Source organism: Watersipora subatra, chromosome 8 (genome assembly GCF_963576615.1).
Source record: "Watersipora subatra chromosome 8, tzWatSuba1.1, whole genome shotgun sequence".
NCBI lineage: Eukaryota > Metazoa > Bryozoa > Gymnolaemata > Cheilostomatida > Watersiporidae > Watersipora > Watersipora subatra.
The window spans coordinates 29,582,738-29,605,543 of NC_088715.1; positions in this window are offsets into that span (position 1 = coordinate 29,582,738).

Below are 22,806 nucleotides of genomic sequence, written 5' to 3' on the forward strand. Positions count from 1 at the left end.
TGAGTCATAGTAGTTGCAATTGTAATAGAGTTACATTCAAATGATTTATAAATTGTTTATAACAACTTTTACCAACAACATTATTAATAAGTAAATGGAATGTGAAATTGTATATTGTGTCCTATTTTAATTTGTTTTACTTAGGTTAAATGTATTATTAGATCATATCCCTTCAGTTTCATTTGATTTTTTGGCAATGAATCAATTCTTTCTGCGCATTTATAATTATTTTGGAAAGCTGGTCAATTGTAGAATGTTAAGCAAACATAGGATCTTCTGTAAAGTCGTAAATACCGAATTATATGGCACTGCACATAATTTATGGTTCAATTAACTGTTGCATACATTTTAGCTGTTGCACTTCAAAATTGCAAGCTACTATGTTAATAAAATTCATTTCTCATGTGAACGATGAAAAACATAATTATTACATGTATTAATAGATCATACACTGACTTATTTCAAGCCATTGCACTGCATCTGCACCAATGTTGTCTTATCACCGTATCAAGTTGCCTCAATCAAAAAACATACAAGGTGTACAAGACAAATATTTAAATGAAAATCAATAGAGAACATTTAATGTTTACTGTAGGTTTATATATTTTTATGAACTTTCTAATCGACATGACTAATTAGTTATTAACTGCATAACTGTTAATAAAAGCTCCAACAATAATATTCAGTTCATATCTAACCTCAAAAATGTTTTCTCAATAGGTAGCCTAAGATCGTTTAGCAATTTGTGCAGTTTTATCTTGTATATCCCTGCATATAAGCAAATCTATCTAATAAACCAACATAAAATTAGCTCTGAAATGATAATTTTTTAAAAGCCCACCATGAAAACTATAGTGTAGCTGAAGTAAAATTTTGTATGCAGCTGTAAAGGTAAACGAATTGCAATAAAATTGCAAAGATAATTAATGAAAGTGATAACCTTTAATGTTACGTATTTTTGTTTGTGGTGATTTAATATTTAGGTGTTATTAATAGAATTACTAATAAAAACAAACTGTGAGTTAAGTTCCAAGTGATGAGCATAACTTAAAAAGCGCTCACAACAAGTAATGTTAATGTCATCTAACTACATCAGAGTTATGACCAACTAGTCATCCACTGTTATTGCGGTCCTCACAAAAATATTACTAAGCAAGCTCTGCTTTTGTATCCGCGTTCACACTCCTGTAATTGTGAAGTCAAAATATAGACAAAAAGGGAAAATGCATTACATTGCTGTATTTTTTAGAAGGCTATCACATGTTTTTTTTCTCCAAGCAAAACCCCATGTGGTATAAACAAACTCTTATTAACAGGCTACCAGCCAAACTTCAAGCATATTTTGATGTGTAGTTGCTGGAATTAACATAAGAAAGTGTCATTCTGTTTCAGTGAAAACAGAGTAATCACTGTACGAGGCAGTCCTTTAGTTTGGTAATTTTTTTAGAATGAAATTCAATTTATATGCAAGAATCCATTGTAAATATTACTAATAATTAGTTACTTAATAACATAATTTTAATAACATATTTTACCTATTGCATAGAGCAGTTAAACAGAAAACGCTAAATATGCAATAGTTTTTACATGCTCCCTCACCTTTTTGATGCCTATTTGTACACCATTTCAATATGTTAAATCTTCATTATATTATCTGTTTATCTAATAATAAAAGAACAATAAAAAATTGGCTTCTCACAGCCACACTTATTGCATGAAGCTTAGAACAGAGATATGTTTCCACATTGTTAAAATCTCTTTTTCTACATGGTAAAATTGTTCTATCCTGATTACATGAATAATTATTGCATCATCAGAAACCAATAATTGAAGTTGTCTCCTACTAGCTGAAATAATTGTATGAACATAAAATGATGATGTGAGGTACTAATATAGTATACATAACACCTCATAAAATAATAGACAGCATATAATTATGATAATAAAAGGCTAATTACTATAAAGACCTCTCAAGTGGAAAGTTATCGATATGATCTTGGTTGAAAGATATCAACTGTAGCTAACGGATTTTTAAGTCTTATAAAAATCGTTACAAATATTTATTCCTAATATAAATATTTATTATTACAACTAGTATTTGATTAGAACAAAATTCAATTACGGTACAACTCAGCCATGAAGTAAGTTGGCAAGATGAGATATACTGAGAATATACTCATATATATGATATATATATGAGAATTATGAAGAGAGAATGTAATAGCTTCAGACACAATATCATTACATTAATTAATGAATTATAATATACAACATTACCTGCTATACATATCACATAGTATTGAGCTAAGGCTTTTCCGAAATAGCTAGATTTTTGCTATCCAAATTTGGCAAAATTTGAGCAATAATTTTTACTTTTTAAATCACTGAGCTAGATCTTATTTTAAAAAGTTCTATGATCCGATGTTTAGAGGCACTATTTTTTATTATTAACTTTATTACTAACTTTTTGTTCAATTATTAAATTTAATTGTGTGCAAAGTCTTTTGTTACTAATAATGCTGTTAAGCCAGCAGCATACCCACCCAATTGATGAGAGAGCAGGAAAAGCACTCTACTACGGTCAGACCAAGTCCATACATCTTTACTGGCATCACAGCAAACACCTAAAGGGTTAGCAACTTTATTGCTGCTCCATCGTATGGTGCCATCATTTCTGAGTGAGTGGACTTTGTTTGCATTGCATTCACTGGTTATAATACTCTCTGAGTGGCTGATAGCTAAGTGCTCAGGGCTACTAAATACATCATGAGAAATACAATCAAAAATTTCACCAGTTAAAGAATATGTACATAGTTGATGATGCTCTGGGTCAGCAACATAAACCTTATCATTAGTAACAACCAGCTGGCTAATATATAAATCGTAGGGTACAGACCACCTCGTCAACTCATTATAGCTGCCCCCATCAAAGACAATTACTTCTCTTTTGCTACCTGGATGAGGCATTTTACACAATGTGTATATACAAAATTTGTACCACTGGATAGTTATAATATTGCCATAAAATACAGATACAGTCGTTACTACACTTCCCTTGTTGGTACACACAGTAAACTTCTCATTTCCTCCTGCTAAGATCTCCCCGGTAGGTGTCACATCTACGGAGTAGCAAGTATCCACCAAGATTGTATTACACTTTCCAAGAGTAGGCTGCTCCTTGAGCCCTGCGAGTATAATCAAGCAGTGGTGTTACTAACAAAAATGATATGGGATATTAAACCTGGTCCAGCTCTAAGTTACTTGAAATCAATATATATAAACAAAGTCTATCAATATATCAAGTGCATTCACTGAGTGACTCAGTGATACAAACCATCATACTTGCGCTACTAATAATACTAATAGTAATTAAAGATAAAACAATAGAGTTGTGAGGTTACAAAAGCATGGTATCAAGGATCCTATATGTTTATTGTAACAGCTATTTAATTATAGCATTATATTTACCGACTTGGCAGGTAAATCAGCGTTTACAGTTAATTTCTCCAACAAAAAGGTATGATAGAATTTAGCAAAGTTAGGTATATTATCTAAGTTTTTAAATTAACTGAATTATTTTTTATTCTGTTATTAATTTTAAACATTTGCATATCATTATTCTGTTAAGCACACATAACTCGCATCCACAGTCCATGAATGCAATCTAAAGGCTCACATCAACTTGTAGAAGCTGAAAATTAAAATTTCCTGTTTTCAAAAATCAAGCTTTAGGAACTACTGCATCGTGTAAGCGATGAATGCCATCCAACAGCTCAAATTAGTTTTTTTCTTTTATTGGGAAGAAAATCAATAAAAATAGCAACAAAAAAGCTTTTAAATTTAATCTCAAATTAGAAAGTTTTTAGAACTACTGTTGTCTGTATTTAGACATATAAAACCTTATTTGATAAATTTTAAGCTACTTTCGAAATTTTATGTGAATATAATTTTTTACTTGTTTTCTGACTTCGATAAAATTATAATAATTTTAAACACTTGAGTTTCTACGGTAAGTTACATTAAAAACTAACAAATGTTCAAAATACACACAGCTAGTCTTATAGTGATTATATGAACATCTCTTTTGTTCTTAGCATTTTTTTTCATGATTTAAACTGATCAATATCCAAATTTGCCTAAAAGTTTTAGGGAACTTTAATTTACCATAGCTTAACATTTTCTATTTTTTGAAACTATAAGAGTTGTGAATCTAATGAATATTTAATTTAAATCGCTTTTTTCTATAGATAAATACTGTCAAATTGTTTAACCATAATTTATAATGACATAACACAACATGCGAATGTGTTAAGTAACATTTTTTAACACTCTAGAGACCGCGAGCTTAAGGCTGGGAAATCTCAAGCGAACCAGAGCATTTAATAAGGCGATTTGAGCCTTCGAAACAACTGCGTAGAAACTTCATTAACTTACATTAAAAATGAAGTAGACACATAAATTGGCATGCATAGGAGTGCTGAGAAAGTTTTGTGTCAGCTGAATTTTTTTTATGTAGATAGCTTACAATTGCTTTCTTGCCAAAATTCTCAATTTGTTGAAGTTACCATTTTTGTAATTTTGTAAATCCTTTTCAATTGTATTTTCTAATTAATAAAGGTAATTGACAATGTTGTATATATAAATAATACTTGCATGGATTCATATGTTCACACAAACACACACAAAAGTGTGTGTTTGTGGTACACACAAAAGTGAATAACTGAACATATATTGCCTTTGAGACTGGATCAATTGGTTTACCTGAGGTAAAAACTTAAAATATTGTCTTTTTGCCTGTTTTAATTTAAAGAAATCTTTGAAATACAGCAGTTAGCAATTCGTTAGTTGTATAAAAACAAAAATATACCACATATCGGGGTAATTGATAAATGTTAGGTGTCAATTAAAAAGGCGGCGTTCTTCACTTGCTTTTCTAACTAACGATGTAGCCTTAAAGGCAACCTGTTGAAAGTGATTCGCTTTGACATAAATTTTGGCAATGCTATGAAACAGCTAAAAAAACATTCAAACAACATATACAACATCATTTCTAGAGCAATAAATATTTTGTTGGTGTTGTTAGCGAATTCAGTCATTTGGCATTTAGAAAAGCTAATTCTAGATGCGCCTTGTTATACATCCTAATCAATTTATGGTAATTGTTTGTAGAGGAGGTTAAAAGCTGTTATTATTATGATCTACATAGTTGTATCTAATACAGGTAATGTTCACTTTTGTCAAGGATTAAGGCTAAAACTAAGCCACTTAAGACTTTCCTTAAACTATTCTGACTGACAGCTTGACAATACGTTTAATATTAAAGAAACACTACGATATTTATCAATCTTTAAGAAATTTTTTTCAGTCATTTATCAAGAATAAAATTCAGGTTTTTTAACTAATACTTGCAAAAAGTCACATCACATTCAATAGAATTTTTAAATTAGTTTGTTTAACTTACATTTACACACTATAAACTACACAACAGAATAGAGATTACTTTAGATAATAGAATAATAGTGAACATTGTTAGATATTGTTTACCAATAGACATCTGCTCCACAAGTCTTATAAAGTCAGTATCAATGACTTTGTTCATGTCGGCACTATAATAGTCTAAGACTGACTGTGCTCCATCTTCCATCTCCTTCATAGCTTGCAATTGATGTGAAGTTCTCAGTTTTTTATGTTTGCTAAGGACTTCAACCATTGTATCTGGAGTGGCGTTTGCTATCTCTTTTTTAATGTAGGATGCTAACGTAACTCTCTAAAATTTAAAAGTAGACTATTTATAGAAAAATATCATTCAGACTGGCAAGGTCATAGTCTCACATCAAAGCTGTAAAATTTTCAATATATTTGTCCCGCGACCAAACAGAGCGAAGCGATTGGTTGGGAGATTTATGATAAATGCACATGTGCACACAACTCCCGAAAACTATTCATCAACAATGAGACGAACCCTTGAATCAAAATTTCATCAGCAAATTTAACCATCGTTTTGTAGAGTAATTAAAGTATAATAACAATGCAAAACACATACAAACCTATTTAAATATGTTACCATGTTTTTGTAAACCGTCGTTATTATCTTAAAACTTATCCATCTAATCGGATTATACACAAATAGACAGATTTATTTAGACGAAAATCGTTATTAAAACTTGTCAAGCCTCACTTTTATAAAAGTTAAGACCGGAAATTGAAACGCCGAGCGACAAAGAATAGAACGATTAAATCGTGCGCATTTCACGAAAAAATAACGTGCACTTTTCACCAGTCTATAGCATTGTCGAAGATTTCGGTGATTAACGTAGGAGTACTGAAATCGTTTCATTTTTGCCGATTTCAAATTAACTGACATTTCAGACACATTTGAGTACTTTGGTATTCTAACTGATGTCCAACGCAGTGTAAGTAAAGGATATGACGATGATTTTTTTTTCTAACGATTTTTATGAGATTACGATATTTAATTATAAGTTTAGATATTCTTCTTGATACTTCTTGATATTGTTAGCTATGACGTTTTGAAATGTAAACAAAATTGCGCATTGGTTTTCTATTATTACTGTATGACTATTACTAAGTTTGGATATTCTTTTTGATACTTCTTGATATTGTTAGCTATGACGTTTTTAAATGTAAACAAAATTGTTCATTTGTTTTGTATTATTACTGTATTACTATATTAATAATATTGGTTATTCTAATAATATCAGTGCATTCTACTTCTAATATTGGCCAATATTGCATTTCTCCTATTGCAGGAGGAGAGATATAAACATATAATCTTTTCTTTCATTATTGCTGTTTGTTGTATATAATAACACCCACACCCACATTCTCCACAACTAGAAATTCCACGGTCATACAGCCCACGACCAAAGTGATATTGGAAAAAAGAACACAACTCCATTCTGACTAATAACCTGAGTAATAGCGAGAAGCATTAGATATCTGGTGTCAGAGAGTGTACATATTTCAGTAAAACTGTACATGTATGCGGATACAAGGCAACGATACTGGCCGGTTTTTTATCAACTTTTCTGCAACGTCTTTGCTTATCATTACATATTATTAATTATTGCAAACAAAATTTTAAAACTAGAAATTCCACGGTCATACAGCCCACGACCAAAGTGATATTGGAAAAAAGAAAGGGTACTGATGGTTGAGAAATGCAATATTAGCAGTCAAATGACACTGCAGTGCAATAGGATAACTGCAATGGTAGCTGTAATGTACTGGATGTTTTTGTGAAATTTTTGTGAAATATAATAATATAGTAAATTACTATAACACTATAATAATTCGATACTATTATTTTATATTTTATATTTTTTTCTATTATTAAATATTATTAAATAATAGAAATATTTTATATTTTATATAATTCGATAATAAATACTAATATTAATTTTCTATATAAATTATAAACTAATATAATTTTTATAATTATAATTTAATATTATAATTAATATAGTTTATAATTTAGGTTTTCTATTATTGCTGTATTACTATTACTAAGTTTGGATATTATTTTGGATACTTCTTGATAATGTTAGCTATGACGTTTTTAAATCCAAACAAAATTGTTTATTGGTTTTCTATTATTTCTGTATTACTATATTAATAATATTGGTTATTCTAATAATATCAGTGCATTTTACTTCTAATATTACATTTCTCCTATTGCAGGGGGAGATATAAACATATAATCTTTTCTTTTCATTATCGCTGTTTGTCATGACCAAACACTTTTTTAAATAGATTTTCTAAAAATCTATATAATAAATATCACTTTTTGATATTGTTAGCTATGACGTTTTGAAATGTAAACAAAATTGTGTATTGGTTTTATATTATTACTATATTAATAATCTTGGTTATTCTAATAATATCAGTGCATTCTACTTCTAATATTGGCCAATATTGCATTTCTCCTATTGCAGGAGGAGAGATATAAACATATAATCTTTTCTTTCATTATTGCTGTTTGTTGTATATAATAACACCCACACCCAGTACATTACAGCTACCATTGCAGTTATCCTATTGCACTGCAGTGTCATTTGACTGCTAATATTGCATTTCTCAACCATCAGTACCCTTTCTTTTGTCCAATATCACTTTGGTCGTGGGCTGTATGACTGTGGAATTTCTAGTAATAAAAATGATGGAGTTGTAGTGGAATGAATATGCATTGCAAAGGCTGGATGCCGGTATTTCTACACATTTTCCTGTACTACTTTGCACTCTAGTAACCCAACAGCTTGTTTTCCTAAATAAATTTTGAATGCAGCTCCATCAAAACAACTGTGAAAATTTTTGGAACAAAACGAGACATACAACAGCCAAAGTAAAACAAGACTCGGTGAGGCCTAGAGAAAAAAATAAATGGTAAGTTATTTCAGGATATGGTAATGGGAAGTTTTGTTGAACAATCAATGATTTTAAGGAGTTAGTAGTTTGACCCAGGATATTAGGAGACACCAAAATTGGTACAGAAATAAACCAACGGCTTGAAGAGAGAAACTTTGCACAAAGTTGGTAGCCATCACAATGCACAAGGGCAACAAAGACAATGCATTCAAATAGTGAAAAAAACATATCCAGCCATCTTTAGAGAACCAAAGTCAGTTTGGTAGAGCAAAAAAAGCAATTAACTTACGGTATAACGCCTATCAAGTTGGTACAAAAAATCCATTTGACTGTCCCAGATAAGCAAAAGGTTCAAAATAGCGATAAAACAGCTATTACTAGATAAGCAGTGTTGCAGCATAAAGTCAGAACCTGTTTGGCTTTGCTGAGTATGTCAACTAATACTTAAATACCTCAAGAATAGCGAACCAGAGTGTTCTAGATTACCTTAACTGAAAATTGATATTGTGCAGTCTAGATGAGCTACATGACAAAGTTGAAGTCTCAGGTTAGCCTCCCGTTCATGGTGGCCATTTTAACAAAAAAATTGCAAAGATCGCTGGAACATGCAATCACGATAATTCCCCAGCGATTACCAAAACATATATTTTTGTAAAACCTCTTTTTAAAAGCCATTGTGCTCTACCTTCAAACTTTTTTCTCATGGTAGAAATTTATTTAATATAGAAAATATGCAGGAGGTGACATTATTTTTTCAAAAAGCTGGTCAGAATTTTTAAAATATAAATTTAATTCTTCAGGCAAAGTGATTGTTGTCTGTATTTTCCATTTTCTTTGAGGTTGAACGATTTTAAGCTTTTTAAATGTAAAAATATGTTAGAACTTACTTCCAACTTGTCGTAGATCTCAAATTCAGTATGCACTAGAAAGTTAAGAAGTATTTCTAATAGTTGACTTTTATTTATTTTATTTAACTTACAACGACTTTACCGTCTGGTATAAAGATTGTTGGAACTCAAAATTTCCTTTATTTTAAATTAGAGAATATTTAGATTTCATAAATATATTTACCAACTTTGCATAAGAGCTCATCGAAAAATCATTTAAACTGTTTGCTATAAATTTTCACCAAAATTTGCTTTTTATCAGAAATAAAGGATGAACTATGGGCATCGATCCATCGAAAACCAAATTTAAAGATCATAAATGAAGCTATCAAATATTGCTATCAAACTGCCAGTTATTAAGTTATACATTATTAATCTACCAAATGCTACCAACATATATTTAAGAACCAGTGACATAAACAAACATTTTAGTAGAGCAAGCAGAAACAAAGGTTGATATTTTTGAGAGAATCATTCGCATCGCTTGCTCCAGCAGTCACATTTTGCTATTGGCTTTTTGAACCCATTTTAATTGTTTCTGCTAGTTCAATAATATCCACATGGCCTCTTGACCACAACTTTTTTTGCACCAGTGAACTAGTTAATATCAGCACTCAAAATACATCTTCAAGTATCTTTTACGCATCCCAATTGTAAACACTTGGAGAACACATCTTGCATGCTAAGCGTGCCAAAAAAGTTTTTTAATCATGAAATAATGGTGCAGATTTTAATATAAATCCTAAAAAAATGTTTCCCATATTTCGAAGTATCGAGACTGTGTTAAACCAATAATGGATATGTTTAGCGCAATACAGTTATTAATAAGTTCTATAAAGTTGCTCTCAAAGTTTAAAAAGAAAAGAGTTTTTGAGTTGGAAATTGGACTTCAACATGAAAAGCCACCGGGAAAATTAAGGTGGAAATAAACTGACCAAATAATTTATAGTACAATTTCATGGACACTTTTCTACTGACAGCTCGCTTTTACACAATTGTAAAGATTAAACATTGTTGAAGTGGTCGTAAAAAACAGGTGGCTTTCCAGCAAAGGTGGCATTCAATTAAAGGTTTTATATTGTATTTACAAGTCAACCAAAATGACAGTTTAATCCGTGTTGACCTGTCAAAGGTAATAAACTATAAAAAATCCGGGGTAAACTAAGTTGAGAGAACTAGACACAAACAGAGAGTAAAAACTTAAAAAACAGATATACATTCTAGTCAGTACTTAGCGCAACTTCTATGACAGTCATTGTCAAGCTGACCACAGGCAATAAAGAGAGCAAGAGATGCAAATAAAAACTTAAATTGGAACCTTTTTGATAATTTATGTTTTTCACAATTTCATTTTCTCTAAAAATACTCTGAATGCGCTATGAAATTACCCAAATCATATAAGTGTATAAACTTTAGACCAATGCTTTTATGTTAAAACCTACCTTTCGTTTTAAATAATTAATTTCAGCTTGTTTTCTTGTGTTCCACTTTTTAAAATGCACCTCAATCAACTTCTTCAGGTCTTGAAAGTCAGCAAGTTTGTGGAGAGAATGCGAGATTGGACACTGCTTTTCCTTGCTGCATCTAAATACACATTATTATACTCAAGTCTTGAATGTAATTCAATATAATTTTAATGTGATATAACTGGAAAAGATTTTCGAGTATACAAGTTTACATATCTATATTTAATCAAAGTGGGAAAATAGCACAGTTTCCTCAAAACTATGTAATCAACAAACAAGTAATATACCTACCATCAAACATGTATTGCAACGCCATAGCGTTCTATTTGTCAACTCTTTCATTTACTGGGGCCTTTTATGTGAGGAGGCATTTAAATAGAATGTGGCATTGTATTGGATGAAGAGCTCTTTAAAACTTTGAAAAGATAAAATTCACCCTTTTAGAAGTAAATAAATGCTGGAGTCGCCAATATTTTGGACTCTCCTTCAGATAAAGCAAGATCAATGCAGTTTTGCGTATTTTTTTGCAACAAAAGGAGGCCATGCCAGGCTCAATAAGGAACTAATTTAAGTCAAACATGATTTGCCAAGAACTATTAGTAATTATTCGAATAGTGTTGCTTTTAAAGTTTGAAATGAAGACTGCAAAACCCAAAGGTTAGAAAATGGATGTTTGTGAAACATAAAAAATGACTGCTATTCTACCGTAAAGAGTTCCTCTAAAAAATGGTCATCATAAACCAAAGAGCTTGAAGTTCATCAGGTAAGACTGTAAATTACATTATGAACAAAAATAAACAAACTGAATCAGATGAAAACTTTAGTAACTTCAAATCAGAGTATGATCTTATGATTGTGATGATTGTTCTTCCCTGTACACTGCAATTAAAACAATGGTCCTCTCTACAGCAACAGCATAAACATTCAGGTTCCCTCTACATCAACAACATAAGAATTAACGACTATTTATGTAAGCGAGTCATGATTGGTACTATTTTGGAGACAGCTCTTTCTTGATCACTTTTTCTTAACTAGTTCATAAAGATTAAAAAAGGCAAAAGTGGCATTAAGATAGAGGTGAGGCTCATAGATATGAAAGAAGGTTGTATTTTAAGCCATTCTCTTACAAAGGTTTTGCATTAGATATTGAGTTCAAATAAATATGTCGCTCAAATTGAGGTTTTACTATAAAATGAATATCTGCGTAAACTATTTAGTGCATCTAAAGGCATTGGAATCTTGAGACAGACAATAAAGGTATAATACTTTTACATTCATTAACTAACCTTTGGCAGATGAACTCTTTACAGGCTATGCACTGCCAATCTACATGTCTCTGACAGCCAGCAGAATCACAAATGGGTCCTAAAACAAGACTACACCTAACGATACAGTTATTTGAATCGTTATTATGCTGAGGAAACCAAAGATGAATACAAATTGTACAGGGAGTTGTACATAACAACTTCATCAGTTAAAATATGTTAAAGGCTAATCATAAAATATGCATTCAGCAAAATATTTTAATAGGAAAATCATTTTTTTTAAATAACAGTGATTTAATGACCACTCAGTTGGCAGGAATTTTTTTTTACAAAAATAGTAAAACAAACTGCACAAAGGGGCATGCAGTTTCTATAACGTTGTTTCAGTGAAACATCCAAAATTTATGCAAAAGAGTTTTGTATATAGCTTAGTAAGAGTAATAAAAAACAGTATAGAGTTGGAGTAAGTATTAGCAGGCACCGAGCATCAACCAACGAAAAATACTGCTGGTATGAGTGACACTCATTTGCTAATCAAGTAGCAAATAATGAAAGTTACCTTTAAGGAAGCGCCTTAATACTATGTTTTATTGGCGAACTGGTAATGAACTACTAGATAAAGCAAGACATTTAATAAGAGTACGTATATCACTACCTTACGAAAAATGCTTGTTGGTTCCAACATAGTAAGAATACTTACCCTCCGTATGCTTTTTCTTTTTGATTGCAACATCAAGCTGATCAAGCTGCTCTCGGAGAGAATTTGCCAGTAAAGCTTTGGGGTAGTCTGATAGGGATTTTGAAAGCAAGGAATGGCAAAATGGGCAGTAGGCATCTCTTCCATCACAAATTGATGCTGACACGATTTGCTCTGTAATGCATGACGTTACTTTATTAGAAATTTATAAGTTGGATGGTCCAAAATAATCATATAGAAATACGGCTAGCTGATGAGTTGATATTACTAATAAATCAAAGTTCTTACAGTGAAAAAGAAGTGAAAGCTTCAACTGACAATTAAAATCAAGAGGATTTTTTAAAGATTGACTTTTTCTTGTTCTTTAAAGGTGCCCATCTTGCAACATCTACATAAGAATATAAAGAAATGACAAACATACATATGTAGAACGTTTGTAGAAGAAAAGAAGACAGACCTTATCATAATATGATAGTCAAAATACTGAAAAATTAAAAACAGAAGCTCAAGAACACATCTTTTTAACTATTTAATTTGTCAAGGTATACACAAGTATCTAATAGAATGATACAAAAAAAGGTAAAAATCAAAAGAAAGAAGCAATAGACTTTTCAATTAGAATATATTAGTAACAATAATAACTATAGTTATAAGTAGAGACATTACTATTGAGCTCATTGCTGGATATTGATTTTTCAAAACAGCAATTAGCCAACTTACATGTAGTTAATAGCTGAATAGCCAGAGCAATAATAATGCAAATTAAATTAATATCAAGCACCAAAGCTACTGAAAAATATAGATCTAGTAGATGAACTATATTTAACCTAAATATAAAGTATATAACCATTTATTATATATGCAGTTTGAAGAGGTACTTAAACCAGCAGTAGTACAGTAATTATGTTACTAGGGGTCATTACTCAGAGAGTAAATCAATGAGTGCACCTTGAAAAAAACACAACTATCCTATAAATGCTTTACTCTTTGGTTACTCTCGTAGATAGTTTTACGTTAACTGATTGCTTACACGTAATGCTTTTGAAGTCAACCCTTTTACTTCAATAAAATCGTCTAAGGTAAGGCTGTTTCAAAGAATGTCACAAAATGACAAATGCATGCAACACCAGCAAGGAAATTTATATCAGTCAAAAGTTTATTTCAAACAATTAAACATTGTACTGGGCAAATGCTGAAGTACAAATGGCAGCGTGAAGGGGCTAAATTTAACCAGGTTTAGACATTGTTCTATTTTAATCTGTCAACATTTCCGTCAATAACGCTCCTCATCTGATGCCTCATAAAAGGAAGTACTGTTTAAAGTATGAAGCTGAAAGCATGATTTACTATAAGGACTACAGCTAGCAATTTGTGAACGCAAACCTCTTGATAGTTTGTAAACATAATTATTATTTATACAAACTGTCTTTGAGCCAGTGGATTACTGGCCAGCGAATTAAAAATGTACAACCAAGTGTGAATCAACAATAAAATTTAATTCCAGCAATATGGAAAGCGAGTAGCTATTTAACACGCAAATTGATACACCATAGTTCACACTCTAAAATAATGCAAGTATGTGTACCGGTTGCTGTGTTTCACCAACAAAAGTTTAACTAGTTCATATAGTATATGAATCAAATTAGTGGGAGATAATCAAATACAAATCACGAGTAAAACATTAAACTGCCTTGTAGAATTTAAAATTACTGCACTTTCTTGGGGTTACCCAGAAAACAACCTATAATAAAAGTAGTTCAATTGTGTCTCTCAAAATATAGTCAGTTGCACATATCAATCTGCATCACCTGTGAATGAGCCTGTAACTATGGGATATATTACCAGGTCATGAGAATGAGCAACAATATTAACAATACATATATAACAATAATATCATCATGATGCAATAATTCTGATCAAAAGTGCAGCAGTGCATGAAAATTAATCTCAGCCAAAGATGAGCACTCTCTGTTGACTCACCAATACACAAGAGACACATGCTGTGCTGACATGGTAACATTCTTAGTTCAGCTTCTTCTGTACAAATAGGGCAGTCTAAATGCTCTCTTAGCTTTCTAATGACACTTTCACCTCCTGCCATTATTCACACTAATGCCTTCAAATGAAATTATAATTTTCTATGTCTTTATTTTTTGTGTTCTTTTATAAATACATTGATGAAAATGTATTAGAAGATTTAAATATCTTTTAATTAACTTACCTCCAACATACTTTTATAGGAATGTTAGTATTTTTAAAAAATTTTTACAAATTTATTATTAGACCTTGATATCTAATACCTAATAATACAATCAACTCAATGCAGAGTGATTAATTCAACGTAACATGAACTTTGAGCTGGTAGGATTTTATCAACCATTGTGATGAAAAGGAGAAAAATATAAAAAGAGAGCAAAGTGAAACGCCTCATATATTATCCAAATACAATATATATTCATATTCAGTAGCCGTGCTATATATTAGCTTTAAAGTAGAAACACTAGAAGCATCCACAATGTCTAATGCACTCATCATGAAACTATTAAAAATTGCCATAACAAAACATATGCTATGCATTAATGGTGCCTGAATACAGTATCTACAGAGTGACTAAATAATTTCTATACATTACATCATACAACACCTAGAGTACTGCCAAATGCAGTCACCCTGAAACAATCAAACAGTGGGAAATAGGTAATGCTTCATGTGTTGTAAACATATATATATATATACATATATATAGATATATATTTGTATATATATATATATATATATATATATATATACAAATATATATCTATATATATATATATATATATATGTTTACAACACATGAAGCATTACCTATTTAGTGTAATAGGTAATGAGTATATGCTCCCTCACTTCGGTTTGGTTGAGCACTCTGTGAGAGGTGTGACACTATTAGCCTTTGTGCAAAGCTCATCACTTTTGTGATTTGAGCACTCTGGTGTCAGCACATTGACTTTCTTAAAGTCTGTGAGGCAACTTAGTTGTTTCATGGCAGGAAGTCAACTCTCATTGGTAATGGGATTTGTGTCCCTTGCCAAAGCTCTGAGCTGCACTGATGAGGCTTCAATAGCCGAAGCAGTACTGTCTGTAGCATGAGTATATATATATATATATATATATATATATATATATATATATATATTGATATGGAACATCTATGGATATCTGTGGATGAAAAGTTTGCTCAATCTCTTGTTATCTCGCTCTTTGGGGTACCGCTTCAGTCGTGCTGAGAGTGCTTCTAGCTGCTGTTTGGCAGATTCTGGAGCTTCTATTATTGCTTCCCTTTTTGGACGCTCCAAACTGTGGTTAGATCTCTCACTGAGCCTACTAACTTTCTTTAGCAAGTCTTTTATCTTATTTTGCAGCCTCAGCTGCCAAGATAGAATGGTTTGAAGCCTTGTTGAAAGTGACTTAATACCCATCTCTTCCACGACGAGGGTTGCCGTACTGTAGATTAGGGCATTAGTCTCACTGATCGATTCAGTTGAAATTGACTCCAGTGCCAAGTTATTGTCTTCTAACAGCTTCTTAGGTATGATCTTGCAAACTCTCTGTAGTGGTACCCTGCTTTCATAATGATTAGCAGCTGGCATTTTGTTGATGCTATTTCTGAAAGCTCTTTCACACTTGGGTCAAGGTCAAAGTGTGTGTCTTCAACCCGTGAGTCAACACAAGATTGTGTATGTGTGACTGTTTATGTTGATATGCACTCTTCGTTGGTCGAGGCTACTTGGGTGAACAGTTCCTTAATTTCATCTACCTCAAGTTCCGATATGAGGTGCCGCTTCATGATGTTACTCCCCTGAGCTTCAGGTTGCTTAGTGGTTAGTCGCAATTCAGGGCGCATGTCTATCCAAAGTTGACTCATCCTTCCCATGTAGCCCCACTTTTGAGGTTCAATCATAAAGTAGCACTGCATGAGGTTCGTGTTATCAATTTGAGTCCATTTCCTCCGTTTTGAACCAGTAGCCCATTTTTACTGCCTTATCCTGGTTCAGCTACAGGCAGTGCGGACATTGTTTGACAGGGCGATGTCTGAGCTGGCACGGCCTTGGTTACTGTACTATATATATATATATATATATATATATATATATATATATATATATATATAAATATGTATATATGCAATTATATATACATATATATATATATATATGTATATTTATGTACCATCAATACACAAGACCAAACCCGAAGTTCATTATATTTCCAGTCACTTACTCTTTTGATGGATGCGTAAAATGATTTTTTACAGAAAGTGCAGAGAGTTTGAAACCCAATATGATTAGCAACGTGACAGAAGGCTCCGAGCACATGCGTGTTAACTATAATTTAAATTGAACAAACAATGGGAAAGCGAATAACATTTAGACCAATTATAAAACACACACATTGACACCGACACGCACACACCCAAACACACACACACAAGCATACAAGCACGGACACAAAAACACACACGATGACTAATTGTGATTTAATAATGTAAAACATCTGCACAACTCAGACTTACATGTATGTGCTAAATTTGACCACAACTTGAATTATGATAGACCTGTGAGATCATATCAAATGTGTATTACAGCTGTCCTATGGCATGTACCGAGCGGTTTATGCTTTTTAATCTCGCAGTGCCTTGTTAGTTTGTTGGCATGCAATCAAAACCAGTGTTGCTGATTCATTTGCTTGGAACTACATAAAACCAAATATGTCAAACGCCAAGATAAGGTATTATACGGCTCCTAGGATGATGGTGATTTATTATTTGATTAGCCCTCAGAAAGCAGCAAGCCAGCAGCTTGCAAATGAAGCAACACTAGTTCTACCGCAATGATTTGTAAAATGTCAAACAATTGTTCTTTTCAGGTTAGTATTCACTAACTTGCTATACAAAAATGATCTTGCAGAGCATAGGTATGTTATTGCTAAGGCGCAACGCTGTGCTGACAAGCAGACCATGTTTTTATAGAGCTCAATTATATAACAGTGAGGTTGCATGACACGTTAAGTAAACAAAATTTTATGCATATAAAGCAACAGAAATGTCAGGCCTAAGCACAAGTGTAACATTGTCGGTAACTAAAGTTGTTTATATGGCACAAAATGACACTTCACGCTGTTGTTCTGCTTGAAAACTGCAACTCTGAATGAGGAAAAAATGAGGGCAAAGCACTTATTTCTAAGATAATATTGCAGCGTCATACAGTGTGTGTCAAAGCGCTAATGCCACACAAATTTTAGTAATTTATCTGAAGTCAAATGTGCTAATAAGACACAGAAAATACTCAATATTTGTACATTTATTTATAAGCTAGCGAATTAGCGCATAAGTTGAAGTGTTGCCCACTAAACTGAATGTTATGCAGTCAAGCCCGATATTATGCAACAAACTATTCCAACTTTCATCACCAGCTTTGGGTGGGTGGACCGACATGTCGCCCATTTAAACAAAGATTAGCACAGCAGTATTATGAACAACTGAATAGTTAAATTTTAGATACCAAAAAAAATTGGCTAAACTGGACAGAGATGACGAAAACTGAGACATCTGTAGAAAAATCTGTGTTTAAATTTTTTTTACTAGTGTTTTATTCTTTTGAGAAACTTTGATATAATTTGATAAAAATAATAGCAGAAGCTAATGATGATGCTTTGAATAATATTTTCTTCTTCCTGTAATCCTCATGTAACAAGTGTGTTCTCAAAGAAATTTGGTCGCTTGTGCTTTATGAGATTTAAAGGTTATTGAGAGATCAATGGCAAAATATTGTTTTATTTATATAGCTACATGTATGTTAAAATGTATTTACATGCTTTCAATAAATTTTGCATCGGTCTGGTTCTCGTTTTGGAGTAAAAGTTGTTTGTTTTTTCCATCTACATGTTTGTGATCGTGACACCAATGATATAGAAAATATATGCAATGTTTGACATTTTATTATTATTATTAATATTACAATCAAAATGGTGGCTGAATGCCTTCCCTAACACCACTAGCGGACTTTCCCTGATTAGAACCACTGACCTACTGATTAATTGCTGGTGCACCAACAACTGAAACCCGGCTGCTTCACATGTCAATGGCTACACACTAGAAGTGTGAAGGAAGGATTATAAGACCAGACTAAAAGAGCTTTATGTGTTAACTGCTGCTTATTTAATAGCTCAATCAATTTACGCAAGCCAGACTCAATAGTAATTCTTAGAATATTGATTTTCAATCAAAAGGTAGAAAGTTCCATCAAATTAGAGACCTAAAAATGTGTGTTCGCAAGCATAAAAGATAATCGTTTTCTATGAATGCATTAACAAAATGTAGTCGCGCCAGCAGTGTAGCAATGTGCATTAATAATTTACACACACTAAGGACTATTTGATCTCGAATAAATAAAATATCAGGCAACACAGTTTTTAGTAATAGCAACTATGCAATAACTACAAACTTATTGCATTCTGCCAAACATGCCATGCACGAGGTATATTTAGCAATTCGACAAGATAAGCAAAAATTGAAAAGATGCGCTAACAAAAATTAAAATCTTTCTTGTGTTTCACAACGTCAAGATAATACTGTTACACTGCCTACATGAAATGCGTTTAAGCTTATATATATATATAAGATTATATATGTACATATATATGTATATATATATACATATACATACATATATATATGTATATATATACATATATATGTATATACATATATATACATACATACACCCATACATACATACGTACATACGTAAGTACATACGTAAGTACGTACGTACGTACATACATACATACATACATACATACATACATACATACATACATACATACATACATACATACATACATACATACATACATACATACATACATACATACATACATACATACATATATATATATATATATATATATATATATATATATATATATATATATATATATATGTGTGTGTGTGTGTATTGTAGCTTATAGGCATGTTATGTAGGCAGTGTAACCGTATTATATTGACGTTATGAAACACAAAATGTATACACACTATATATATATTTGTATATGTAAATACACATATTTATATAATTATGTATATGTATAAATATATATATATATACTTATATATTTATAATTTGAGTTCATAATCTTTTAACTATGAAGTTTTAGCGAATTTAATGATTCTAGCTGTATATAAGTAACCAAAACTGGTGCAAACACTTTTTCTGAAGATTGCTCTTACCAAGCATGAAACTAATAGTAATCAAGTGTTGCATGTATAGTTTTCGTCTGTTTTATTCAATATATACATGTATATATATATATATATACATGTATAAATATATATATAGATATATACAGTTTTACAGGAATGTAAAAGGTTTGAAGTCAATTGACCACATAACAATCAAAGAAACACTCACTCGAGACTCCAGAGGGCGCACATCCTAGTATTATATGATGATAGAAAGCAGCCAAGACAAACTATCCACTTTAACTCTCACAAATAGGTATGGCTGCTAACCTCTCGTTACATTTAGGCTGAAGTGTTTACACTAAAGCTCTAGGTGTATTATATTATTGTCATATGATATCAGGGAGAGATAATCTATGGACCATGTTCAAATAATGAGTCAGTTATCTATTCCTTATTAAGCGTAGGATTAACATGACTCCCTTTAATACCAGTCTGCTGAATCAACAGTGACAAACTTCTTACAGTCCATATTTAGCACAACTGTTTGTATTTGCTTGCAGTAGTAGCAACATGTAAGCATAACTAAACTGGAAAACCCTCCATAAAGCCCAAATTACTATCAAATCATAAGACCATGCCAGGCCCTGTGGTATGTTTATAAGTTACTGGCTAGTATAAATAAACTTTATTGTTTACTCTGGGCTGCAATATTTCAGTACCGGTATATAAAATCAAGCAAGGCCACGACGATGTTCAGTGAGCGAGGCATAATTCTAATTTTCATTTTATTTTTCAACAGGATGGAATGTTTAGTAGACTATGCATAACGAAACCCAATATCTACGCTATGTGTCACCTACATCTGCAATCAGTGTGTAGCCAGTGAGGCACACAACTGATGCAAGAGAGTTTAGCGCACAACATATCAAGCTAAATATAAGAGTAAAGGTCTGGGCACACGTAACAAATTATTCGTTAACCTGACATAATTCAATTTTTTCACAGATTCATTTGGCTGAATATCACAGAATTATCTGATCTGCACATGCACATCAAATTTGTCAACAAAACGCTTTTATTTGGCGAAAAAAATGCATTTTAGCGAGCACGATTCCATGACACGTACCATGGCACACAAAAAAAGTATGAGTACAGTTTAACATAATAGACATGATGAAACAGATCAAGTTGCGCTATTGTTGATTAACAAGCACGATTCAATCAGCTTTTAAAATTTATGTAGTTCAAAGCACATAAAGCAACACACAAAAAGAAATTATGGCAAATCACCATAATAAATACCATAAAACTGACTTAATTGCGCTAAAGATGGCAAGTCTTTCTACCACAGAACTTTTGCTGCTAAAAAGAAAATTGTTATTGCTAAGAAAGAAACAATTTGTAGCCATAGTTTCCAAACCATGAAAACCAACATTAGCTCAGTCTAAGCAGTTGCGAAGTGTGCACTATGTTGAATTGCACTGGTAATTTGTTGTGCCGGTATATAAAATCAAGCCTCATTACTCATTACTCAATCTGTTTGCCAGCTTAATGCGTTGTTTGGTAGAATGCGCATAAACACAACCGATATCTACCCTATGTATTTCTGATGTATTTCAGCAGTGTGTAGCCAGTAGGGCGAACACAATTCATGCATGAGAGTTTAGCACTAACCATAACCAGCTAGATATAGAAATGAAGCGGTACCATCAAAGCTGTAGATATGCTATAAATATTCATATAATGTTTGGACGGGTTAACAAACATTTACCTGAGTTTTATGTGAAGGTTGCTATGTTAGCTAAATTATAATTTGCAAAAGTACTCTGATACTATTTCTATGACATACTGAGAGTTCAACGAAACTGGCAAAGACAAGGCTTGTAGATACCTTGCCTAGTTTCAATATATGACATGACCGTGCTTTTTATTACAACGACTAGGTTTCTGCTATGAACATAACACCAGTTTTATATATCAAAAAAATCATAATCTCCAAAATTTTCTAAAGCTCCCAACAGTCAAGTTGTACCTTCGATGCTAAGCATGTTTGCTGTTTATTTAACCTAAAAAGTTTAATCAAGGCGAGTAGTTGACCCAAAGAAATGAAACAAAAAAAGTTGATTAACGACAGGGCAAAGTTAACTGGTCATACACAATTAACTAAGTTTTGAAAACAACTTTGCTGGACTACCTTGTTGATACACAAAAAGTTATGTTTAAGCTGACAACTAAAAATGAATGCTCCATAGAGTAAACTATTTAAGAATTGTAACAGAGTTTTTAGTTTACTGGTCAAGTTGTACTTATCAGCAGAAAATCACATATATTATGGAGTAAAAAGATCTATTGCCTTCAAGTTTAAATGCTGTGACAAATCAGAACAAAACTGGTAGATGATTGCAGGGTGGCCAATAGGACACATTAGAATAAAACTGGTAGATGATTGCAGGGTGGCCAATAGGACACATTAGAATAAAACTGGTAGATGATTGCAGGGTGGCCAATAGGACACATTAGAATAAAAGTTAAATGAGAGGAAGTAGTGAAATCTTCATCACAGCTCTACTTGGTAGTTTGGAGTTTGGAGACATTATTATCTGCAACACTATAATTTACATGATGATCAATTCAACAATGTCAACTTTATACAATATTTGCATAGGCAGATGCGTCTCTATTATTTCTGTCATTCAGTCCCTAAAAAAATATTGTCCAATATTTAATCATTAATTAATAATATTGTCCTTGCTGCAACAAAAATATTATATTTTTTACTTAAATGTTCCATAATGTCTATCCGCAAATAGTGCACAGTCATACCTCGACATACAAGTGTCTCATCATGTGATAAAATCGAGATAAATTCAAAGTTCTCAGTACA